The following is a 10324-nucleotide window of genomic DNA, read 5'->3' as shown; positions in this document are numbered from 1 at the left end:
CTGCCATATCGTGCCTTGAGTGCTGTTGGTTCACAGCCCTTCCGTTGGTGTTAAGGTCAAACCTAGTTGAAGAGGAAACAGGGAACAGACAGAATTGAGAGATTGTTTAAACAAGATACTTCTCTGTGGGAGTGCTTGATGTCTAAGAAATGACATGGGGGAACTGGTATGTCTAATTGTTCATGGAGATCCTAAGAGCGCAGATGTCAAACTTGGAAAGATGATGATCAGTGGGACATTCCTATGATATCACGTATTCAGGAAGGATGCGGTGAGCTTTGCTGATAGCTAGTAAGTACTTCTGCATATTAAAGATGCTTTGGAGCTGAACTGCTTAACAAAGTAATCTCATCAATGAACAATCCAGACTTCACATTGGTGGAAGCCCCAAACTTAAGTAGAAAGAATATGTAATATTGACTCTGCCTAGCTGACCAGTGGGCCATGATGGCAACACAACAGGCTGAGTAGGGGGAGGAAGTAAGTAGGTATGGATGACTTCAGTTATTCAGTCTAGAAGAGGCAAAAATTGCATTCAGACTTGACAGAGGACATTTTTAGATGTCTCAATGGCTGTTTTGTGGAGCAGCTGGTTCAGGAGCCCATGAGGGCAATGCTTGACTTTAATCCTGAGTGGTTTACAAGATATGATGTAGAGACTAACAGCTGAAGAAATCCCCTGAAATGGGGATCTTAACGTGCTTAGACTCAGCATCCTCACAGGAGTAAGACAAGCCAGAGTTCTCTAGCACTGCTATGCTCAGCTTCAAAAAGGAAAACTAGACACAGATCAGGAAGCTTGTTGAACGTAAGACAGATGGAAGACCTAACTCTTTGCAGGGAGTATGGATATTGCTTCCGTAAATCACATGGGAATTGCAGAGAAAATAACTGTGTATCAAGAACAACTTGAGAAAGAGTGAAAAGAAGCCAGCATTGGCAAGGTAAGTGAGATTGCAGGAGCAAGAAGGCATCCTTCAAAAAGCTGAAGTGGTGTCCAGATGAAGAAAACTGAAAAGATGATAAACTGTGGCAAGTTAAGTGTACAAACATGATAAGGCTGGCTGAAGGAGTGTGAGGGACAATTGGCAAAAAGCATAATAACTAAAATGTCTGTTATCTGTTCAAACACATCGTGAACAGGAAGTCTGCCAGGGAATTGTTGGGTCAATGGATGGTCAGGTGGCACAGAAGCCCTCGGGGGATGATAAGGCTGTGCAGGAGGAGCCGATGAACTCTTCGGAGACCCAGCATGAGTACAGATGTACACCGTAGCATGGGACAGCATTGACTCCTGCACAAAAGTTTATAGAATTAGTGTGGGTTTTTTCCCTTGTACTAGTGTTCCACTAATTCTGTTCTTCTCATAGGTTCTACTAATCTGCAACTTACAGTTGTCAGGCTAATTGATCACGGGATAGGGAGTACTTGGGGGAGAAACTTTTTGTTTACCTTGTTCTTGTACTCTTTCCCTGAGCGTGGAGTTAGGTCTACTGATTGGAGGCAGGCAGTGGAATAGATGGACCTTTGCTCTGATCCGAAATGACTACACTAATAAAGTAGAGACTCTCTAGTCTCTAAAGAAATTGTCCTGGAGTGAGAGCAGGACAGTTTATGCATATGGTATGTTGGTAGTGTTGGTTGGATCCAAGCTCAAAGCAAGACTCATGTCTGTATGGAGTGTTCTGTTAATGATATACCCTCCCCTTTTTTCTGTCTGGAAACTTTGTCCATGTGGATGCTGAGAATTGTCTGTCTGGGAACCTTTGAGAGTTAGATGCTTCCAGATGAGCTGCTGTACTCTGGCAAATCCTGGACATGATGGTGTGAACATGTCATGGCACGGGATTTTCATCCAAGACACCTTGGCAAGACCTACTGCATGTCTCTTCCATATAATCGCTAATTGTAGCACGTCTGATGCATTTGGGAAACGTTAAACCTTACTGTGCCCCCAGCACCAGTGACCTTCTGCAGGAATAGGAAATCTGGCACTTCAAAAAGCTGTGCCACAGAATCTTTGCACATGCATTTATCTAATTTCTACTTTTAGGCTGAGTCACTATGCTGATTTCACTAAACAGACCCCACAACTGTCAGAAATTTGAAATTGCTCCAGTTCCCAAGAAGAAACTAGGGTTGGAGATGGATCACAAGCTGAATGCAAGTCAGCAGTACCATGCCGTTGTGAAACGGATGGTCACATTAGCACGTAGATACAGAACTGAAACCTGCAAAGCGTCTGCTCTCCTCCACTTGGGAAGGCCTTAGCTGAAGTGCTGCCCTACTTCTGGTCAATGAGGAGAATCCAGTGGAGAGTGCAAGGGTGTTTCTATAGTAGGAAGTGAATAAATTGCATAAACAAATGGTTCATTTTTAAATAGCAAAAGTGACATCCTTACTAGGTTGCAGTGCTTATAGAATCAAAAGACCCCTGGTCAGGCACCTGGAAGATTCCAGTTTGGACAGGAGTGCAGGAGTTGGAAATCCAGTGAGGAGGAGTTCCAGTACAGAAGTTCTGGGGCTTTTGGTGATCATGTGCAGTGGTTTTTTTGAGGGGGAGCTCTGAGCAAAAGAGACTGTCTCAGAATTTACTTTTATTGCTTACTTACAAACTGGAAGGTTTTGGCAGTGAAATTTGGGGGTAGTGGCTATTTGCCATCTTTACTTTAAGAGACTTTGAAGATTTGATTTATAATATTCATAAAAAATAATTATAGGGTATTAAGCAAGTAGTAAGTGTATTAAGAAAGAGACTGGGGATGAGAATGGGTCATAAATTCAATGCGAGACAGCAATGTTGCTCTGCTGTGAAGGAGACACACTGGGATGTATAAACAGACCTGTAACACGCCAGATTTGAGTTATTACTTCTGCCTTCCTTGATGCTGGGAATAAACTACCCTAATCACCCTAAGGTGATGCATTTCCAAAAGAGATCTGACAGGATAGAGTGTCCAGAGAACAAGACGACTGCTGAGGAAAGAAAAACGGGATGCTGTGATTCAGTCTAGAGAAGAGAAAACTGAGGAGAGGTGGAAGTGGCCAAATGTTCAGGAAGCTGTTGCAGGGAGGCCAGGAATAGCCCGTTTCCCAGTCCCAAAGCATAGGGAAGGAAGTAAAAGGCTTAAACAGCAAGAAAGATTGCAATTAGATGTCTGGAGACGTATCTTGCTAGGAAGGAGAGTGAAGCACTGAAATAGATTGCACAGAGAAATGTTGAATCTCCATTGTCACAGGCTTTTAAGCACAGATTAGGGAAACATCTGTCAAGGAATGACAGCAGTTTAGTTGATCACACTGTGGGGCAGAGGGCTGACTAGATCATCTCTGGAGGTTTCTCCAAGTTTTACCTCTTGGGCTCTAAGGTTTATTTCTTTATTATCTGATCAGTCTCGAGTCTCTGAGGAAGTTTCTTGCTTAAATTAAATCTGTGTAATTTTCCTTCCAGTAGGGTTCTTAAAGAGGAGGAAATTGTTCTGTTTTCTGAATGCTTGACTGCAAACAGTGAATAATTATGACAGCCTTATAGACAGATCACAACAAGTGGCAATTAACATACATGTTGAAATGAATGGGGATGATTCAGTTTTACATGTGAAACAAAAAAATCTATCCGATTCTGGCATAAGTGAAAGCCTGACTCTTGCCGATCAAATGCAAGAGGGGAAAGCCAAATCTTTCAAAACATGGTATGTGATAGAAGGTACTAGCTATAGCTACAGTAAGGGTGTGAAGGAAATGGATAAAGGAGCGAAAAAACAGTGTCTAAAAAGATTAGCTCTCCAGTAAAGAGCCAATATGATTGCAGGAGCATTAAAATCCCTGCAGGAGATTTACTGAGGACTCTGCCCCGGATTAGAATTTGATATAAAATAACTGAACTGAAGTCATACAATTTCTGTGCCATTTGTAGCTGAGTTAATAGCATATGTTCCTGGAGGATTACAGTCAATGATTAAGGAAATTAGATTTTGTTTGAATTTAATTTAGTTGTATAAAGCTGCTACAATAATTTACAGCTTTGATATTTAATATTTAATAACCCAGATCTTAAAAGAATCCGAGATATAGCAATGTCATTATATATTGAAATATTATCCCCATAAGTCATTTATATTTGCTAGTTGATAAGAATGTTCATCAACTAGATGGGCTCAACAGGAGCTACTTGATAAAAACCAATGCAGTTTTACAGGTGGTGGTGGGGAAATCTTTCTGTATCCGTTATCCAGTAAATCATAATTCACTTAAAAAGAACTTTGCAGTCTCAGTTTCAGTAATCACAAGAATATACCTCTTGATAGTTTTCTTTCGTCTAATTTCCTAGCTTTTGACTTCATGAACATTACAAATCCCATCTCTTCTTTCTTCTGAGCCTGTTTCTGCCCCTCCCCCCCTTCCTTTTTTAAAAAAAAAGCTTTCCTCAGTCTCCAATTTAGCAAGCCATCCTGCCTCTGTTCAGAGGGAAGGAGGCATGTAAAAGAACACCCCCATCTGAAAATCCAGCCCCCAATATTTTTGGGCACCTTTCTATTTGCCACTAAGTTTATAAGAGCCACAAGACGTGGTCTAAGTCCCACCCTGTACTCACGTCACCAGCTGCAGAATCCAGTTTCAAAAAATACTTGCACAAGCTTATCATCCAAAGTGCAGAACTGCACCTTTCAAAGGAAGAGAGCAAAAGGCTTCCAGTGGCCAGTCTGTTCTCATTTTCTCTCTTTCCCTTCTATAACCTGGACATAATTTTCGCTCCATGCTTCCCTTTTTGTGCTTGTAGTCATTTCCCTCCTTCTCTATACCCCTTTCTTAGAGGATGGGGCCCATCAAATTGTTGGCTGGTTTGGATAGCTACCACGACATAGATCTGATTCAGAAGAGTGAGCTTGGCACAAACTTCCGTTTGTATTTTAATGCATTGTGAGTACAGCCTTTTAGAAAGGAAGGTGAAAGCGCTTACTACATGGCGTTGTCAATTATTAGTGGGCATGTGCCTGCAACGAGCCCTGGGCCCCTGGCCACTGTGTCAGACGGTGTGAGCTGGCAGAGGTCCACTGACGTCAAAGCTTCTGCAGCCCCAAAATACGGCACAGAGGGGTATGTTTTCCCCTCTGTTTAAAGCTGGGGGAAAGCATATGGGCAGTTTATAGCTCTCTCCAGTTATACATCTTTTCTGTTGGTTTTATAGTTCAGAAAAAAGCCTTCTCGAAGGACCATTTTTTTTTAAAGAACTAGGAGGGAAAAAAAACAGTTTCAAGTATTTTATCAGGATTTGTAATTCCTCCTCCAGTCTGGGCTCTATTTCTGAGAACACACAGGAGTTCTGCAGCACTGGAAGAATAGAAGCAGCCTTCTCCTGCAGGCACTACTTCAACCATGGTTGAAGTGGGATAGCTAAAATTACAAACACTGAAAAACTATAGCATTCATCCTCAGCAAAGAGGAACACTTTCCATTTTTGGCTAGGAATCCTTTGAATGCTCTTTCTAGTAATTCTCTCTCCTGTTCTCTAGTGTAAGAATCACGTGATGACCCCCCAGGAAAAATGTTGTTCAGGTTTGGGGCACAATTAAATGGTGGCTGGGCACAGGTTCCCGGTGCAGCTATTGCCAGTGAAAAGGTCAGCTCCTGTCACAGATGGAACGCTAGGCAAACAGGCAAAATATTTCAGGCTTTATAAGACCGTTGTCAAGATAAGTTTGTGAGCTCAGAGCTAATGGCACTGCTTTTGTTTACACTGTGGGTACCTCTGCATAGTATCTTACAATTAAGTTCTTCCTCCATGATCTGAACTCACTGGAATTTCTATGAAAGTAATCGTTATGGCACCGGGTCTAAGCTAATGGGTCTGAGGCCAAGCTAATGCAACCAGTGTCTCACTACAGCTTGATTTCTTTGGGCATGGTGTCTTGGTAATTACAATCGTGTGCCTCTGATAAACTCAAAGCATAAATAAGAGAGTTTGATCAGTTGGCAAAATGTTGAATATATTGAAAAAACCCCACTGTAATGTTAGTACTGGGTACATGAGAAGTAAGGTCTCTCACAAAGCTAGGCTGTATCTCATCGGGGGAGTCATGGAAGGACACTGGCTTCTCTGCACATCTGTGCCTGATAAATAGTGTCTTTGTTGATTTTTTTGTTTGTTTTGTTGTATTTTCCATGATATGAAGGTTGTGTGTAGGCCTTTGCATCATCACTCAGAACAGTTAAACAATGGTACTTGGCTATGGTCCTAATAAGCCACTTTCCTCCCTGGGAATATTGGGGTCCAGTGGTGATCTGCCCATATGTCTATGTATCTTTGTATGTATATATTTTGTTTGTCCCCTGATGTGTCCATGATTTAATGAAGAAAATAATACTGAAGCTGAGTACAGAACTCCTTAATATTTCTACAAGCTAATTTGTTAAGCTGGCTTTTTAGTCTCTGTGCTGGAAAGGACTGAAAGACTGGACTGTACCACACAATACAAGTTGGCAGGTTGGGAAATAATTGCATGAATGCAGACAAGGGGAGGGGGGGCATGTAAAAGAAACAACTCTCCCCTCCACAAAAAAAAACTCAGTCACGATCTGCTAACCATATTTATCATCACTGCAGTAGAAATATAATGACATGGGTCTTTGTCTGAGAGCAAGGCTTCCATAAAACTGTCAAGATGCTTGATTATGTTCTTCTGTTGCATTTGACTGCTGCAGACCTGCTAAGTTTAAAAAAAAAAAAAGTATGATTAGCAGTACTCTTTTTGAACTGGAATACTGTACTGACTTTCCTGTTATCAGGGAAAACTTCCTAAGAACAAAAATTTCCATATCTTTGTTGGTTGCAAAATATATTCAATTTTACAAACAGCCTTCTTCCCAAAGGCTGCAGTTTCTGAACAAACCATCTGCTCAATAATTTTCTTTCCTGGCAAAAAGAGAGGCTGAGTGCCAGAATTTTTTTTGATTATGTTTACCCATAAGTTATTAATACCTATCTGACACCCATAGATATTTTCAACTTTTTTCTTTTATTGAGTAAAACAATATCGTTGAGTTATCTGACAATACCCAAAAAAGAGTGAGCATTGTTTCTGATCACCCCCACGGTACGGCTAACAACGCCAGCTTGTTTACAAATAATGTCATCTCTTGCCTCCTCTTGAGTGCTTTATCCCATTGACTAAACTTCCCTTGTCCTTTGAGACATCTGTCTATGATGGTCCTGGTATACATAATGCCTTGAGAGACTTGAATAAAGAGAGCTTATATGGTGTAATAGGCACATACAAATATCTTCTGGAGTTTAGACTCAGCAGTGTCACAGTATGTTCCTAATGGTCTTTAAACTGCCTTGAAGTCAAATGTCAGTTCTGAGTGCTGCTGATGGGAGAAGCCACACACGGAAAAGCCAGTTTAAAAAAAAACAAAACAAAAACCCAACTAATGATCCCAGCGAATGGCTACTAGTTCTCATGAATTTGCTGAGTCTGATAAAACTGTGCTTGAAATGGCAAAATCTTACTTGACAGGAGAATCTTCAGCATCTGACAAGAAATAATAAGGAAAGGTTTTAGACTGAGTTTTGTAATTATCTGCTGACTTTGCCGTGTTTAGTATATACTAGTAACAGCACAAATGAGAAGTCAAAATGAAGGGTCTGGTGCAAGAGGCCTGGCAAGTGTTTAGGGCAGCTTTACCCTCAAATTCCTTCAGAGAAAAGTTTAGGAGTACATCAGAGTATTCACTGTACTGAATAACAGTCAGAGCACAAAACCGATAGTCTCATCAGGTTTTATTTTCTTTTTTTTTAAGAGCAAAAATTAACTATTTCATCCAAGAGTTTCCACTGGAGTATTTCAGTTATGCCAGCTTCTGTTAACAGTTTCAATGGGGGAAGAGAGTCCTACTGCTCTTTGAAACCTCTTGGCTGATTAATACTCTCCAGTACCTCTATTGACTAGGAGCTGTGGAGTCCCTGTTCTGCAAGATTGATTGGGATCTACTCGCTTAGTGTTTTAACATTAACTTTGTAGAAATCAAAGCTTATCCAAATGTAGTATATTTTTAGAAATCCTACTGATTGATTCTTTTGGCCGATAATTGAATCGGAAAACAGGGGCTCTTGTAGAACAGGATACATAAGATTTGTCAGTTCTCTACCTAAAGTCCCTTCCAGTGTCTCAAAGACAGACAACACAGTTTTGACATGCTTGTTGGAGGATTTGAGGAGAGAGGTAACTTCTTCACAGAAGGAGCTTTTTTATTTTGACTGCACCAATTAAAACCAAAATCTTTTAGAATAAGCCCATTAAAATGTAGAGCTCAGAGTCTCAGCCCAAAGAGAGAGCTGCCATATTCAGAAGTTCTACAAGAATGGGCCACAATTACAGTTACATCAGAAAAACCTTGCTTTACTAATTACAGCTAGTCTGTGGGTTTTGAGTTTGGTGTGTTTGTTTTCGGTATGTGGGAGGTTTTTTGGGGGGTCTGTGTTTATTTGGTGGGGGTAGGAACCAGAGAAAGAGAGGTGAGCAAGGACGATGGAGGCCTGATGAAGCTGTCCAGAACTACTTTTACTGCACAGAGGTAGTATAAATCATATGGTAAGGTATGTTAGTTTGAAATGCAGCCCAAAATGCCCCAAAGCTCAGGATCCTAATTTACAGTACTGTATGAGCTGAAGACACTTTGCCAATTCTTTCATTCCTATGGTGAGTCAGGAAATATTTAGTACTTTTCTTGAGAATATTGTGAAATCTCAGGCTTTTCTTAAAGTATGTCTGACTCTGGCAGGAGAGAATTTTGCAACTCTGAGATTCAGAAAAACCTTTATTCTTTAAATTCACAGAACGTGTGGGGAGGATCTGGCTCCTGATCCTTGTAGCAAGGAATGTTGCCTTCTGTGACCCTGAATTGCCACGACTGTGGTAGAAGTCAGATAGGTAATGCTTACTCAGCTGTGGTAGATACAGGAGCGCTGAACAAAGTGAACCCCGGGTGCTACAGAACTGGAAACTGAAATCGGTATGCCCAAACTGAAGCACCAGTATGACAGAGTGAATGGCACATGAGCATATGACTTATAAATTGTAATTTGGCATACTTTGAGGAAACATAATACATGTAAATTATGTCCACATTCTGAGATACTGATGTTGCAATATAGATGGATGGTACAGTAGTTTTGGACTGCTCCAGTTTCTGCATAAACTTTCTATATATATTTAACTGATTAACTCATCTTTATGGCTTGACAGGTGGTGATTTGTGGTTTTTTTTTTTTTCTCTTAACTATCTTATGCATGTTTGATGGCAATAATTAGCTACAAGTCTGTGAACTGTCATGCACAAACGAAATGGATGGTTTCCAAATATGATACATTTCTAGAATGGAGAAGGTTCCACCAAAAAAAGAGACAGGGTTTTTTTTATACTAGTTGTCATTATTTATTATTTATGAACTTGTTTATTACATTGATAGGACAGTGTGAGGACGACTATACCGGTACTTCTCATTTATGATTCTCATGTTTTGTCATTGTGCATTAATAGCTTTCTTGACAGCATTTTGTTCTGCACAGTATGTTTAATGAAACTATCCCAAACTGGTTTACTGCAGATCACCCATTCAAAGCATTAAAGGGTAGTGGGACTGTGATTTGAAATAAGATGCAAAGTTGAATAAATTTCCTAGCTGTTGCTTCAGACGCTGAGAAGTCAGAGGAGAAAGTTGTTGTACCAGACGTAGAAATTAGGTGGTGTTAGCGTGTAATAAGAGGTCGGTCGTAGCTAAATTAGGAGCACCAAAACAGGCACAACTTGAGATACACTGAAAGAGGCATCTGTAAAGGAAGAAGGGAGCCTGGACAAGGAGAGCTAGACTCTGAAATGACTCATGTGCTGACTGCTGCTGCAAGTTCAAGAATCTTGCAGTGTGGTGGCTGGACATGCATTCTGGAACTTGTAATAACAGTCAGTTCATGAGCCTGACAAGGAACCAGAAAGGCAAGACGTGGCTGAGACTTCAGATAAGGCAGAATTGAAACTGTACTGGAGATGTTGAAGGGCAGATTTACAAATGTAGCAGGGGGTGAAAGAGGGCAGGATTGTTTAGGATGATGTCAGTAGTGAAGCATGAGTTAATATATCTAGCAATAAATGTAGTACATTGTGCAGTATCCTAAAGGAACATACTACATACTCTGGAGGATGCAGATGAACTGTCCACCCATTCTTGGCAAGCTCCACAGTTTTGAAGTCCTACATACCAAGGCTACAAAACTGAACATTTAAAGAATGAGGCATTTGGGAACTGAAACCAGAGCTGCATTATGCT

The sequence above is a fragment of the Calonectris borealis genome, chromosome 7, assembly GCF_964195595.1.
Source record: "Calonectris borealis chromosome 7, bCalBor7.hap1.2, whole genome shotgun sequence".
Classification (NCBI taxonomy): Eukaryota; Metazoa; Chordata; class Aves; order Procellariiformes; family Procellariidae; genus Calonectris; species Calonectris borealis.
This window is presented reverse-complemented; position numbering follows the sequence as displayed.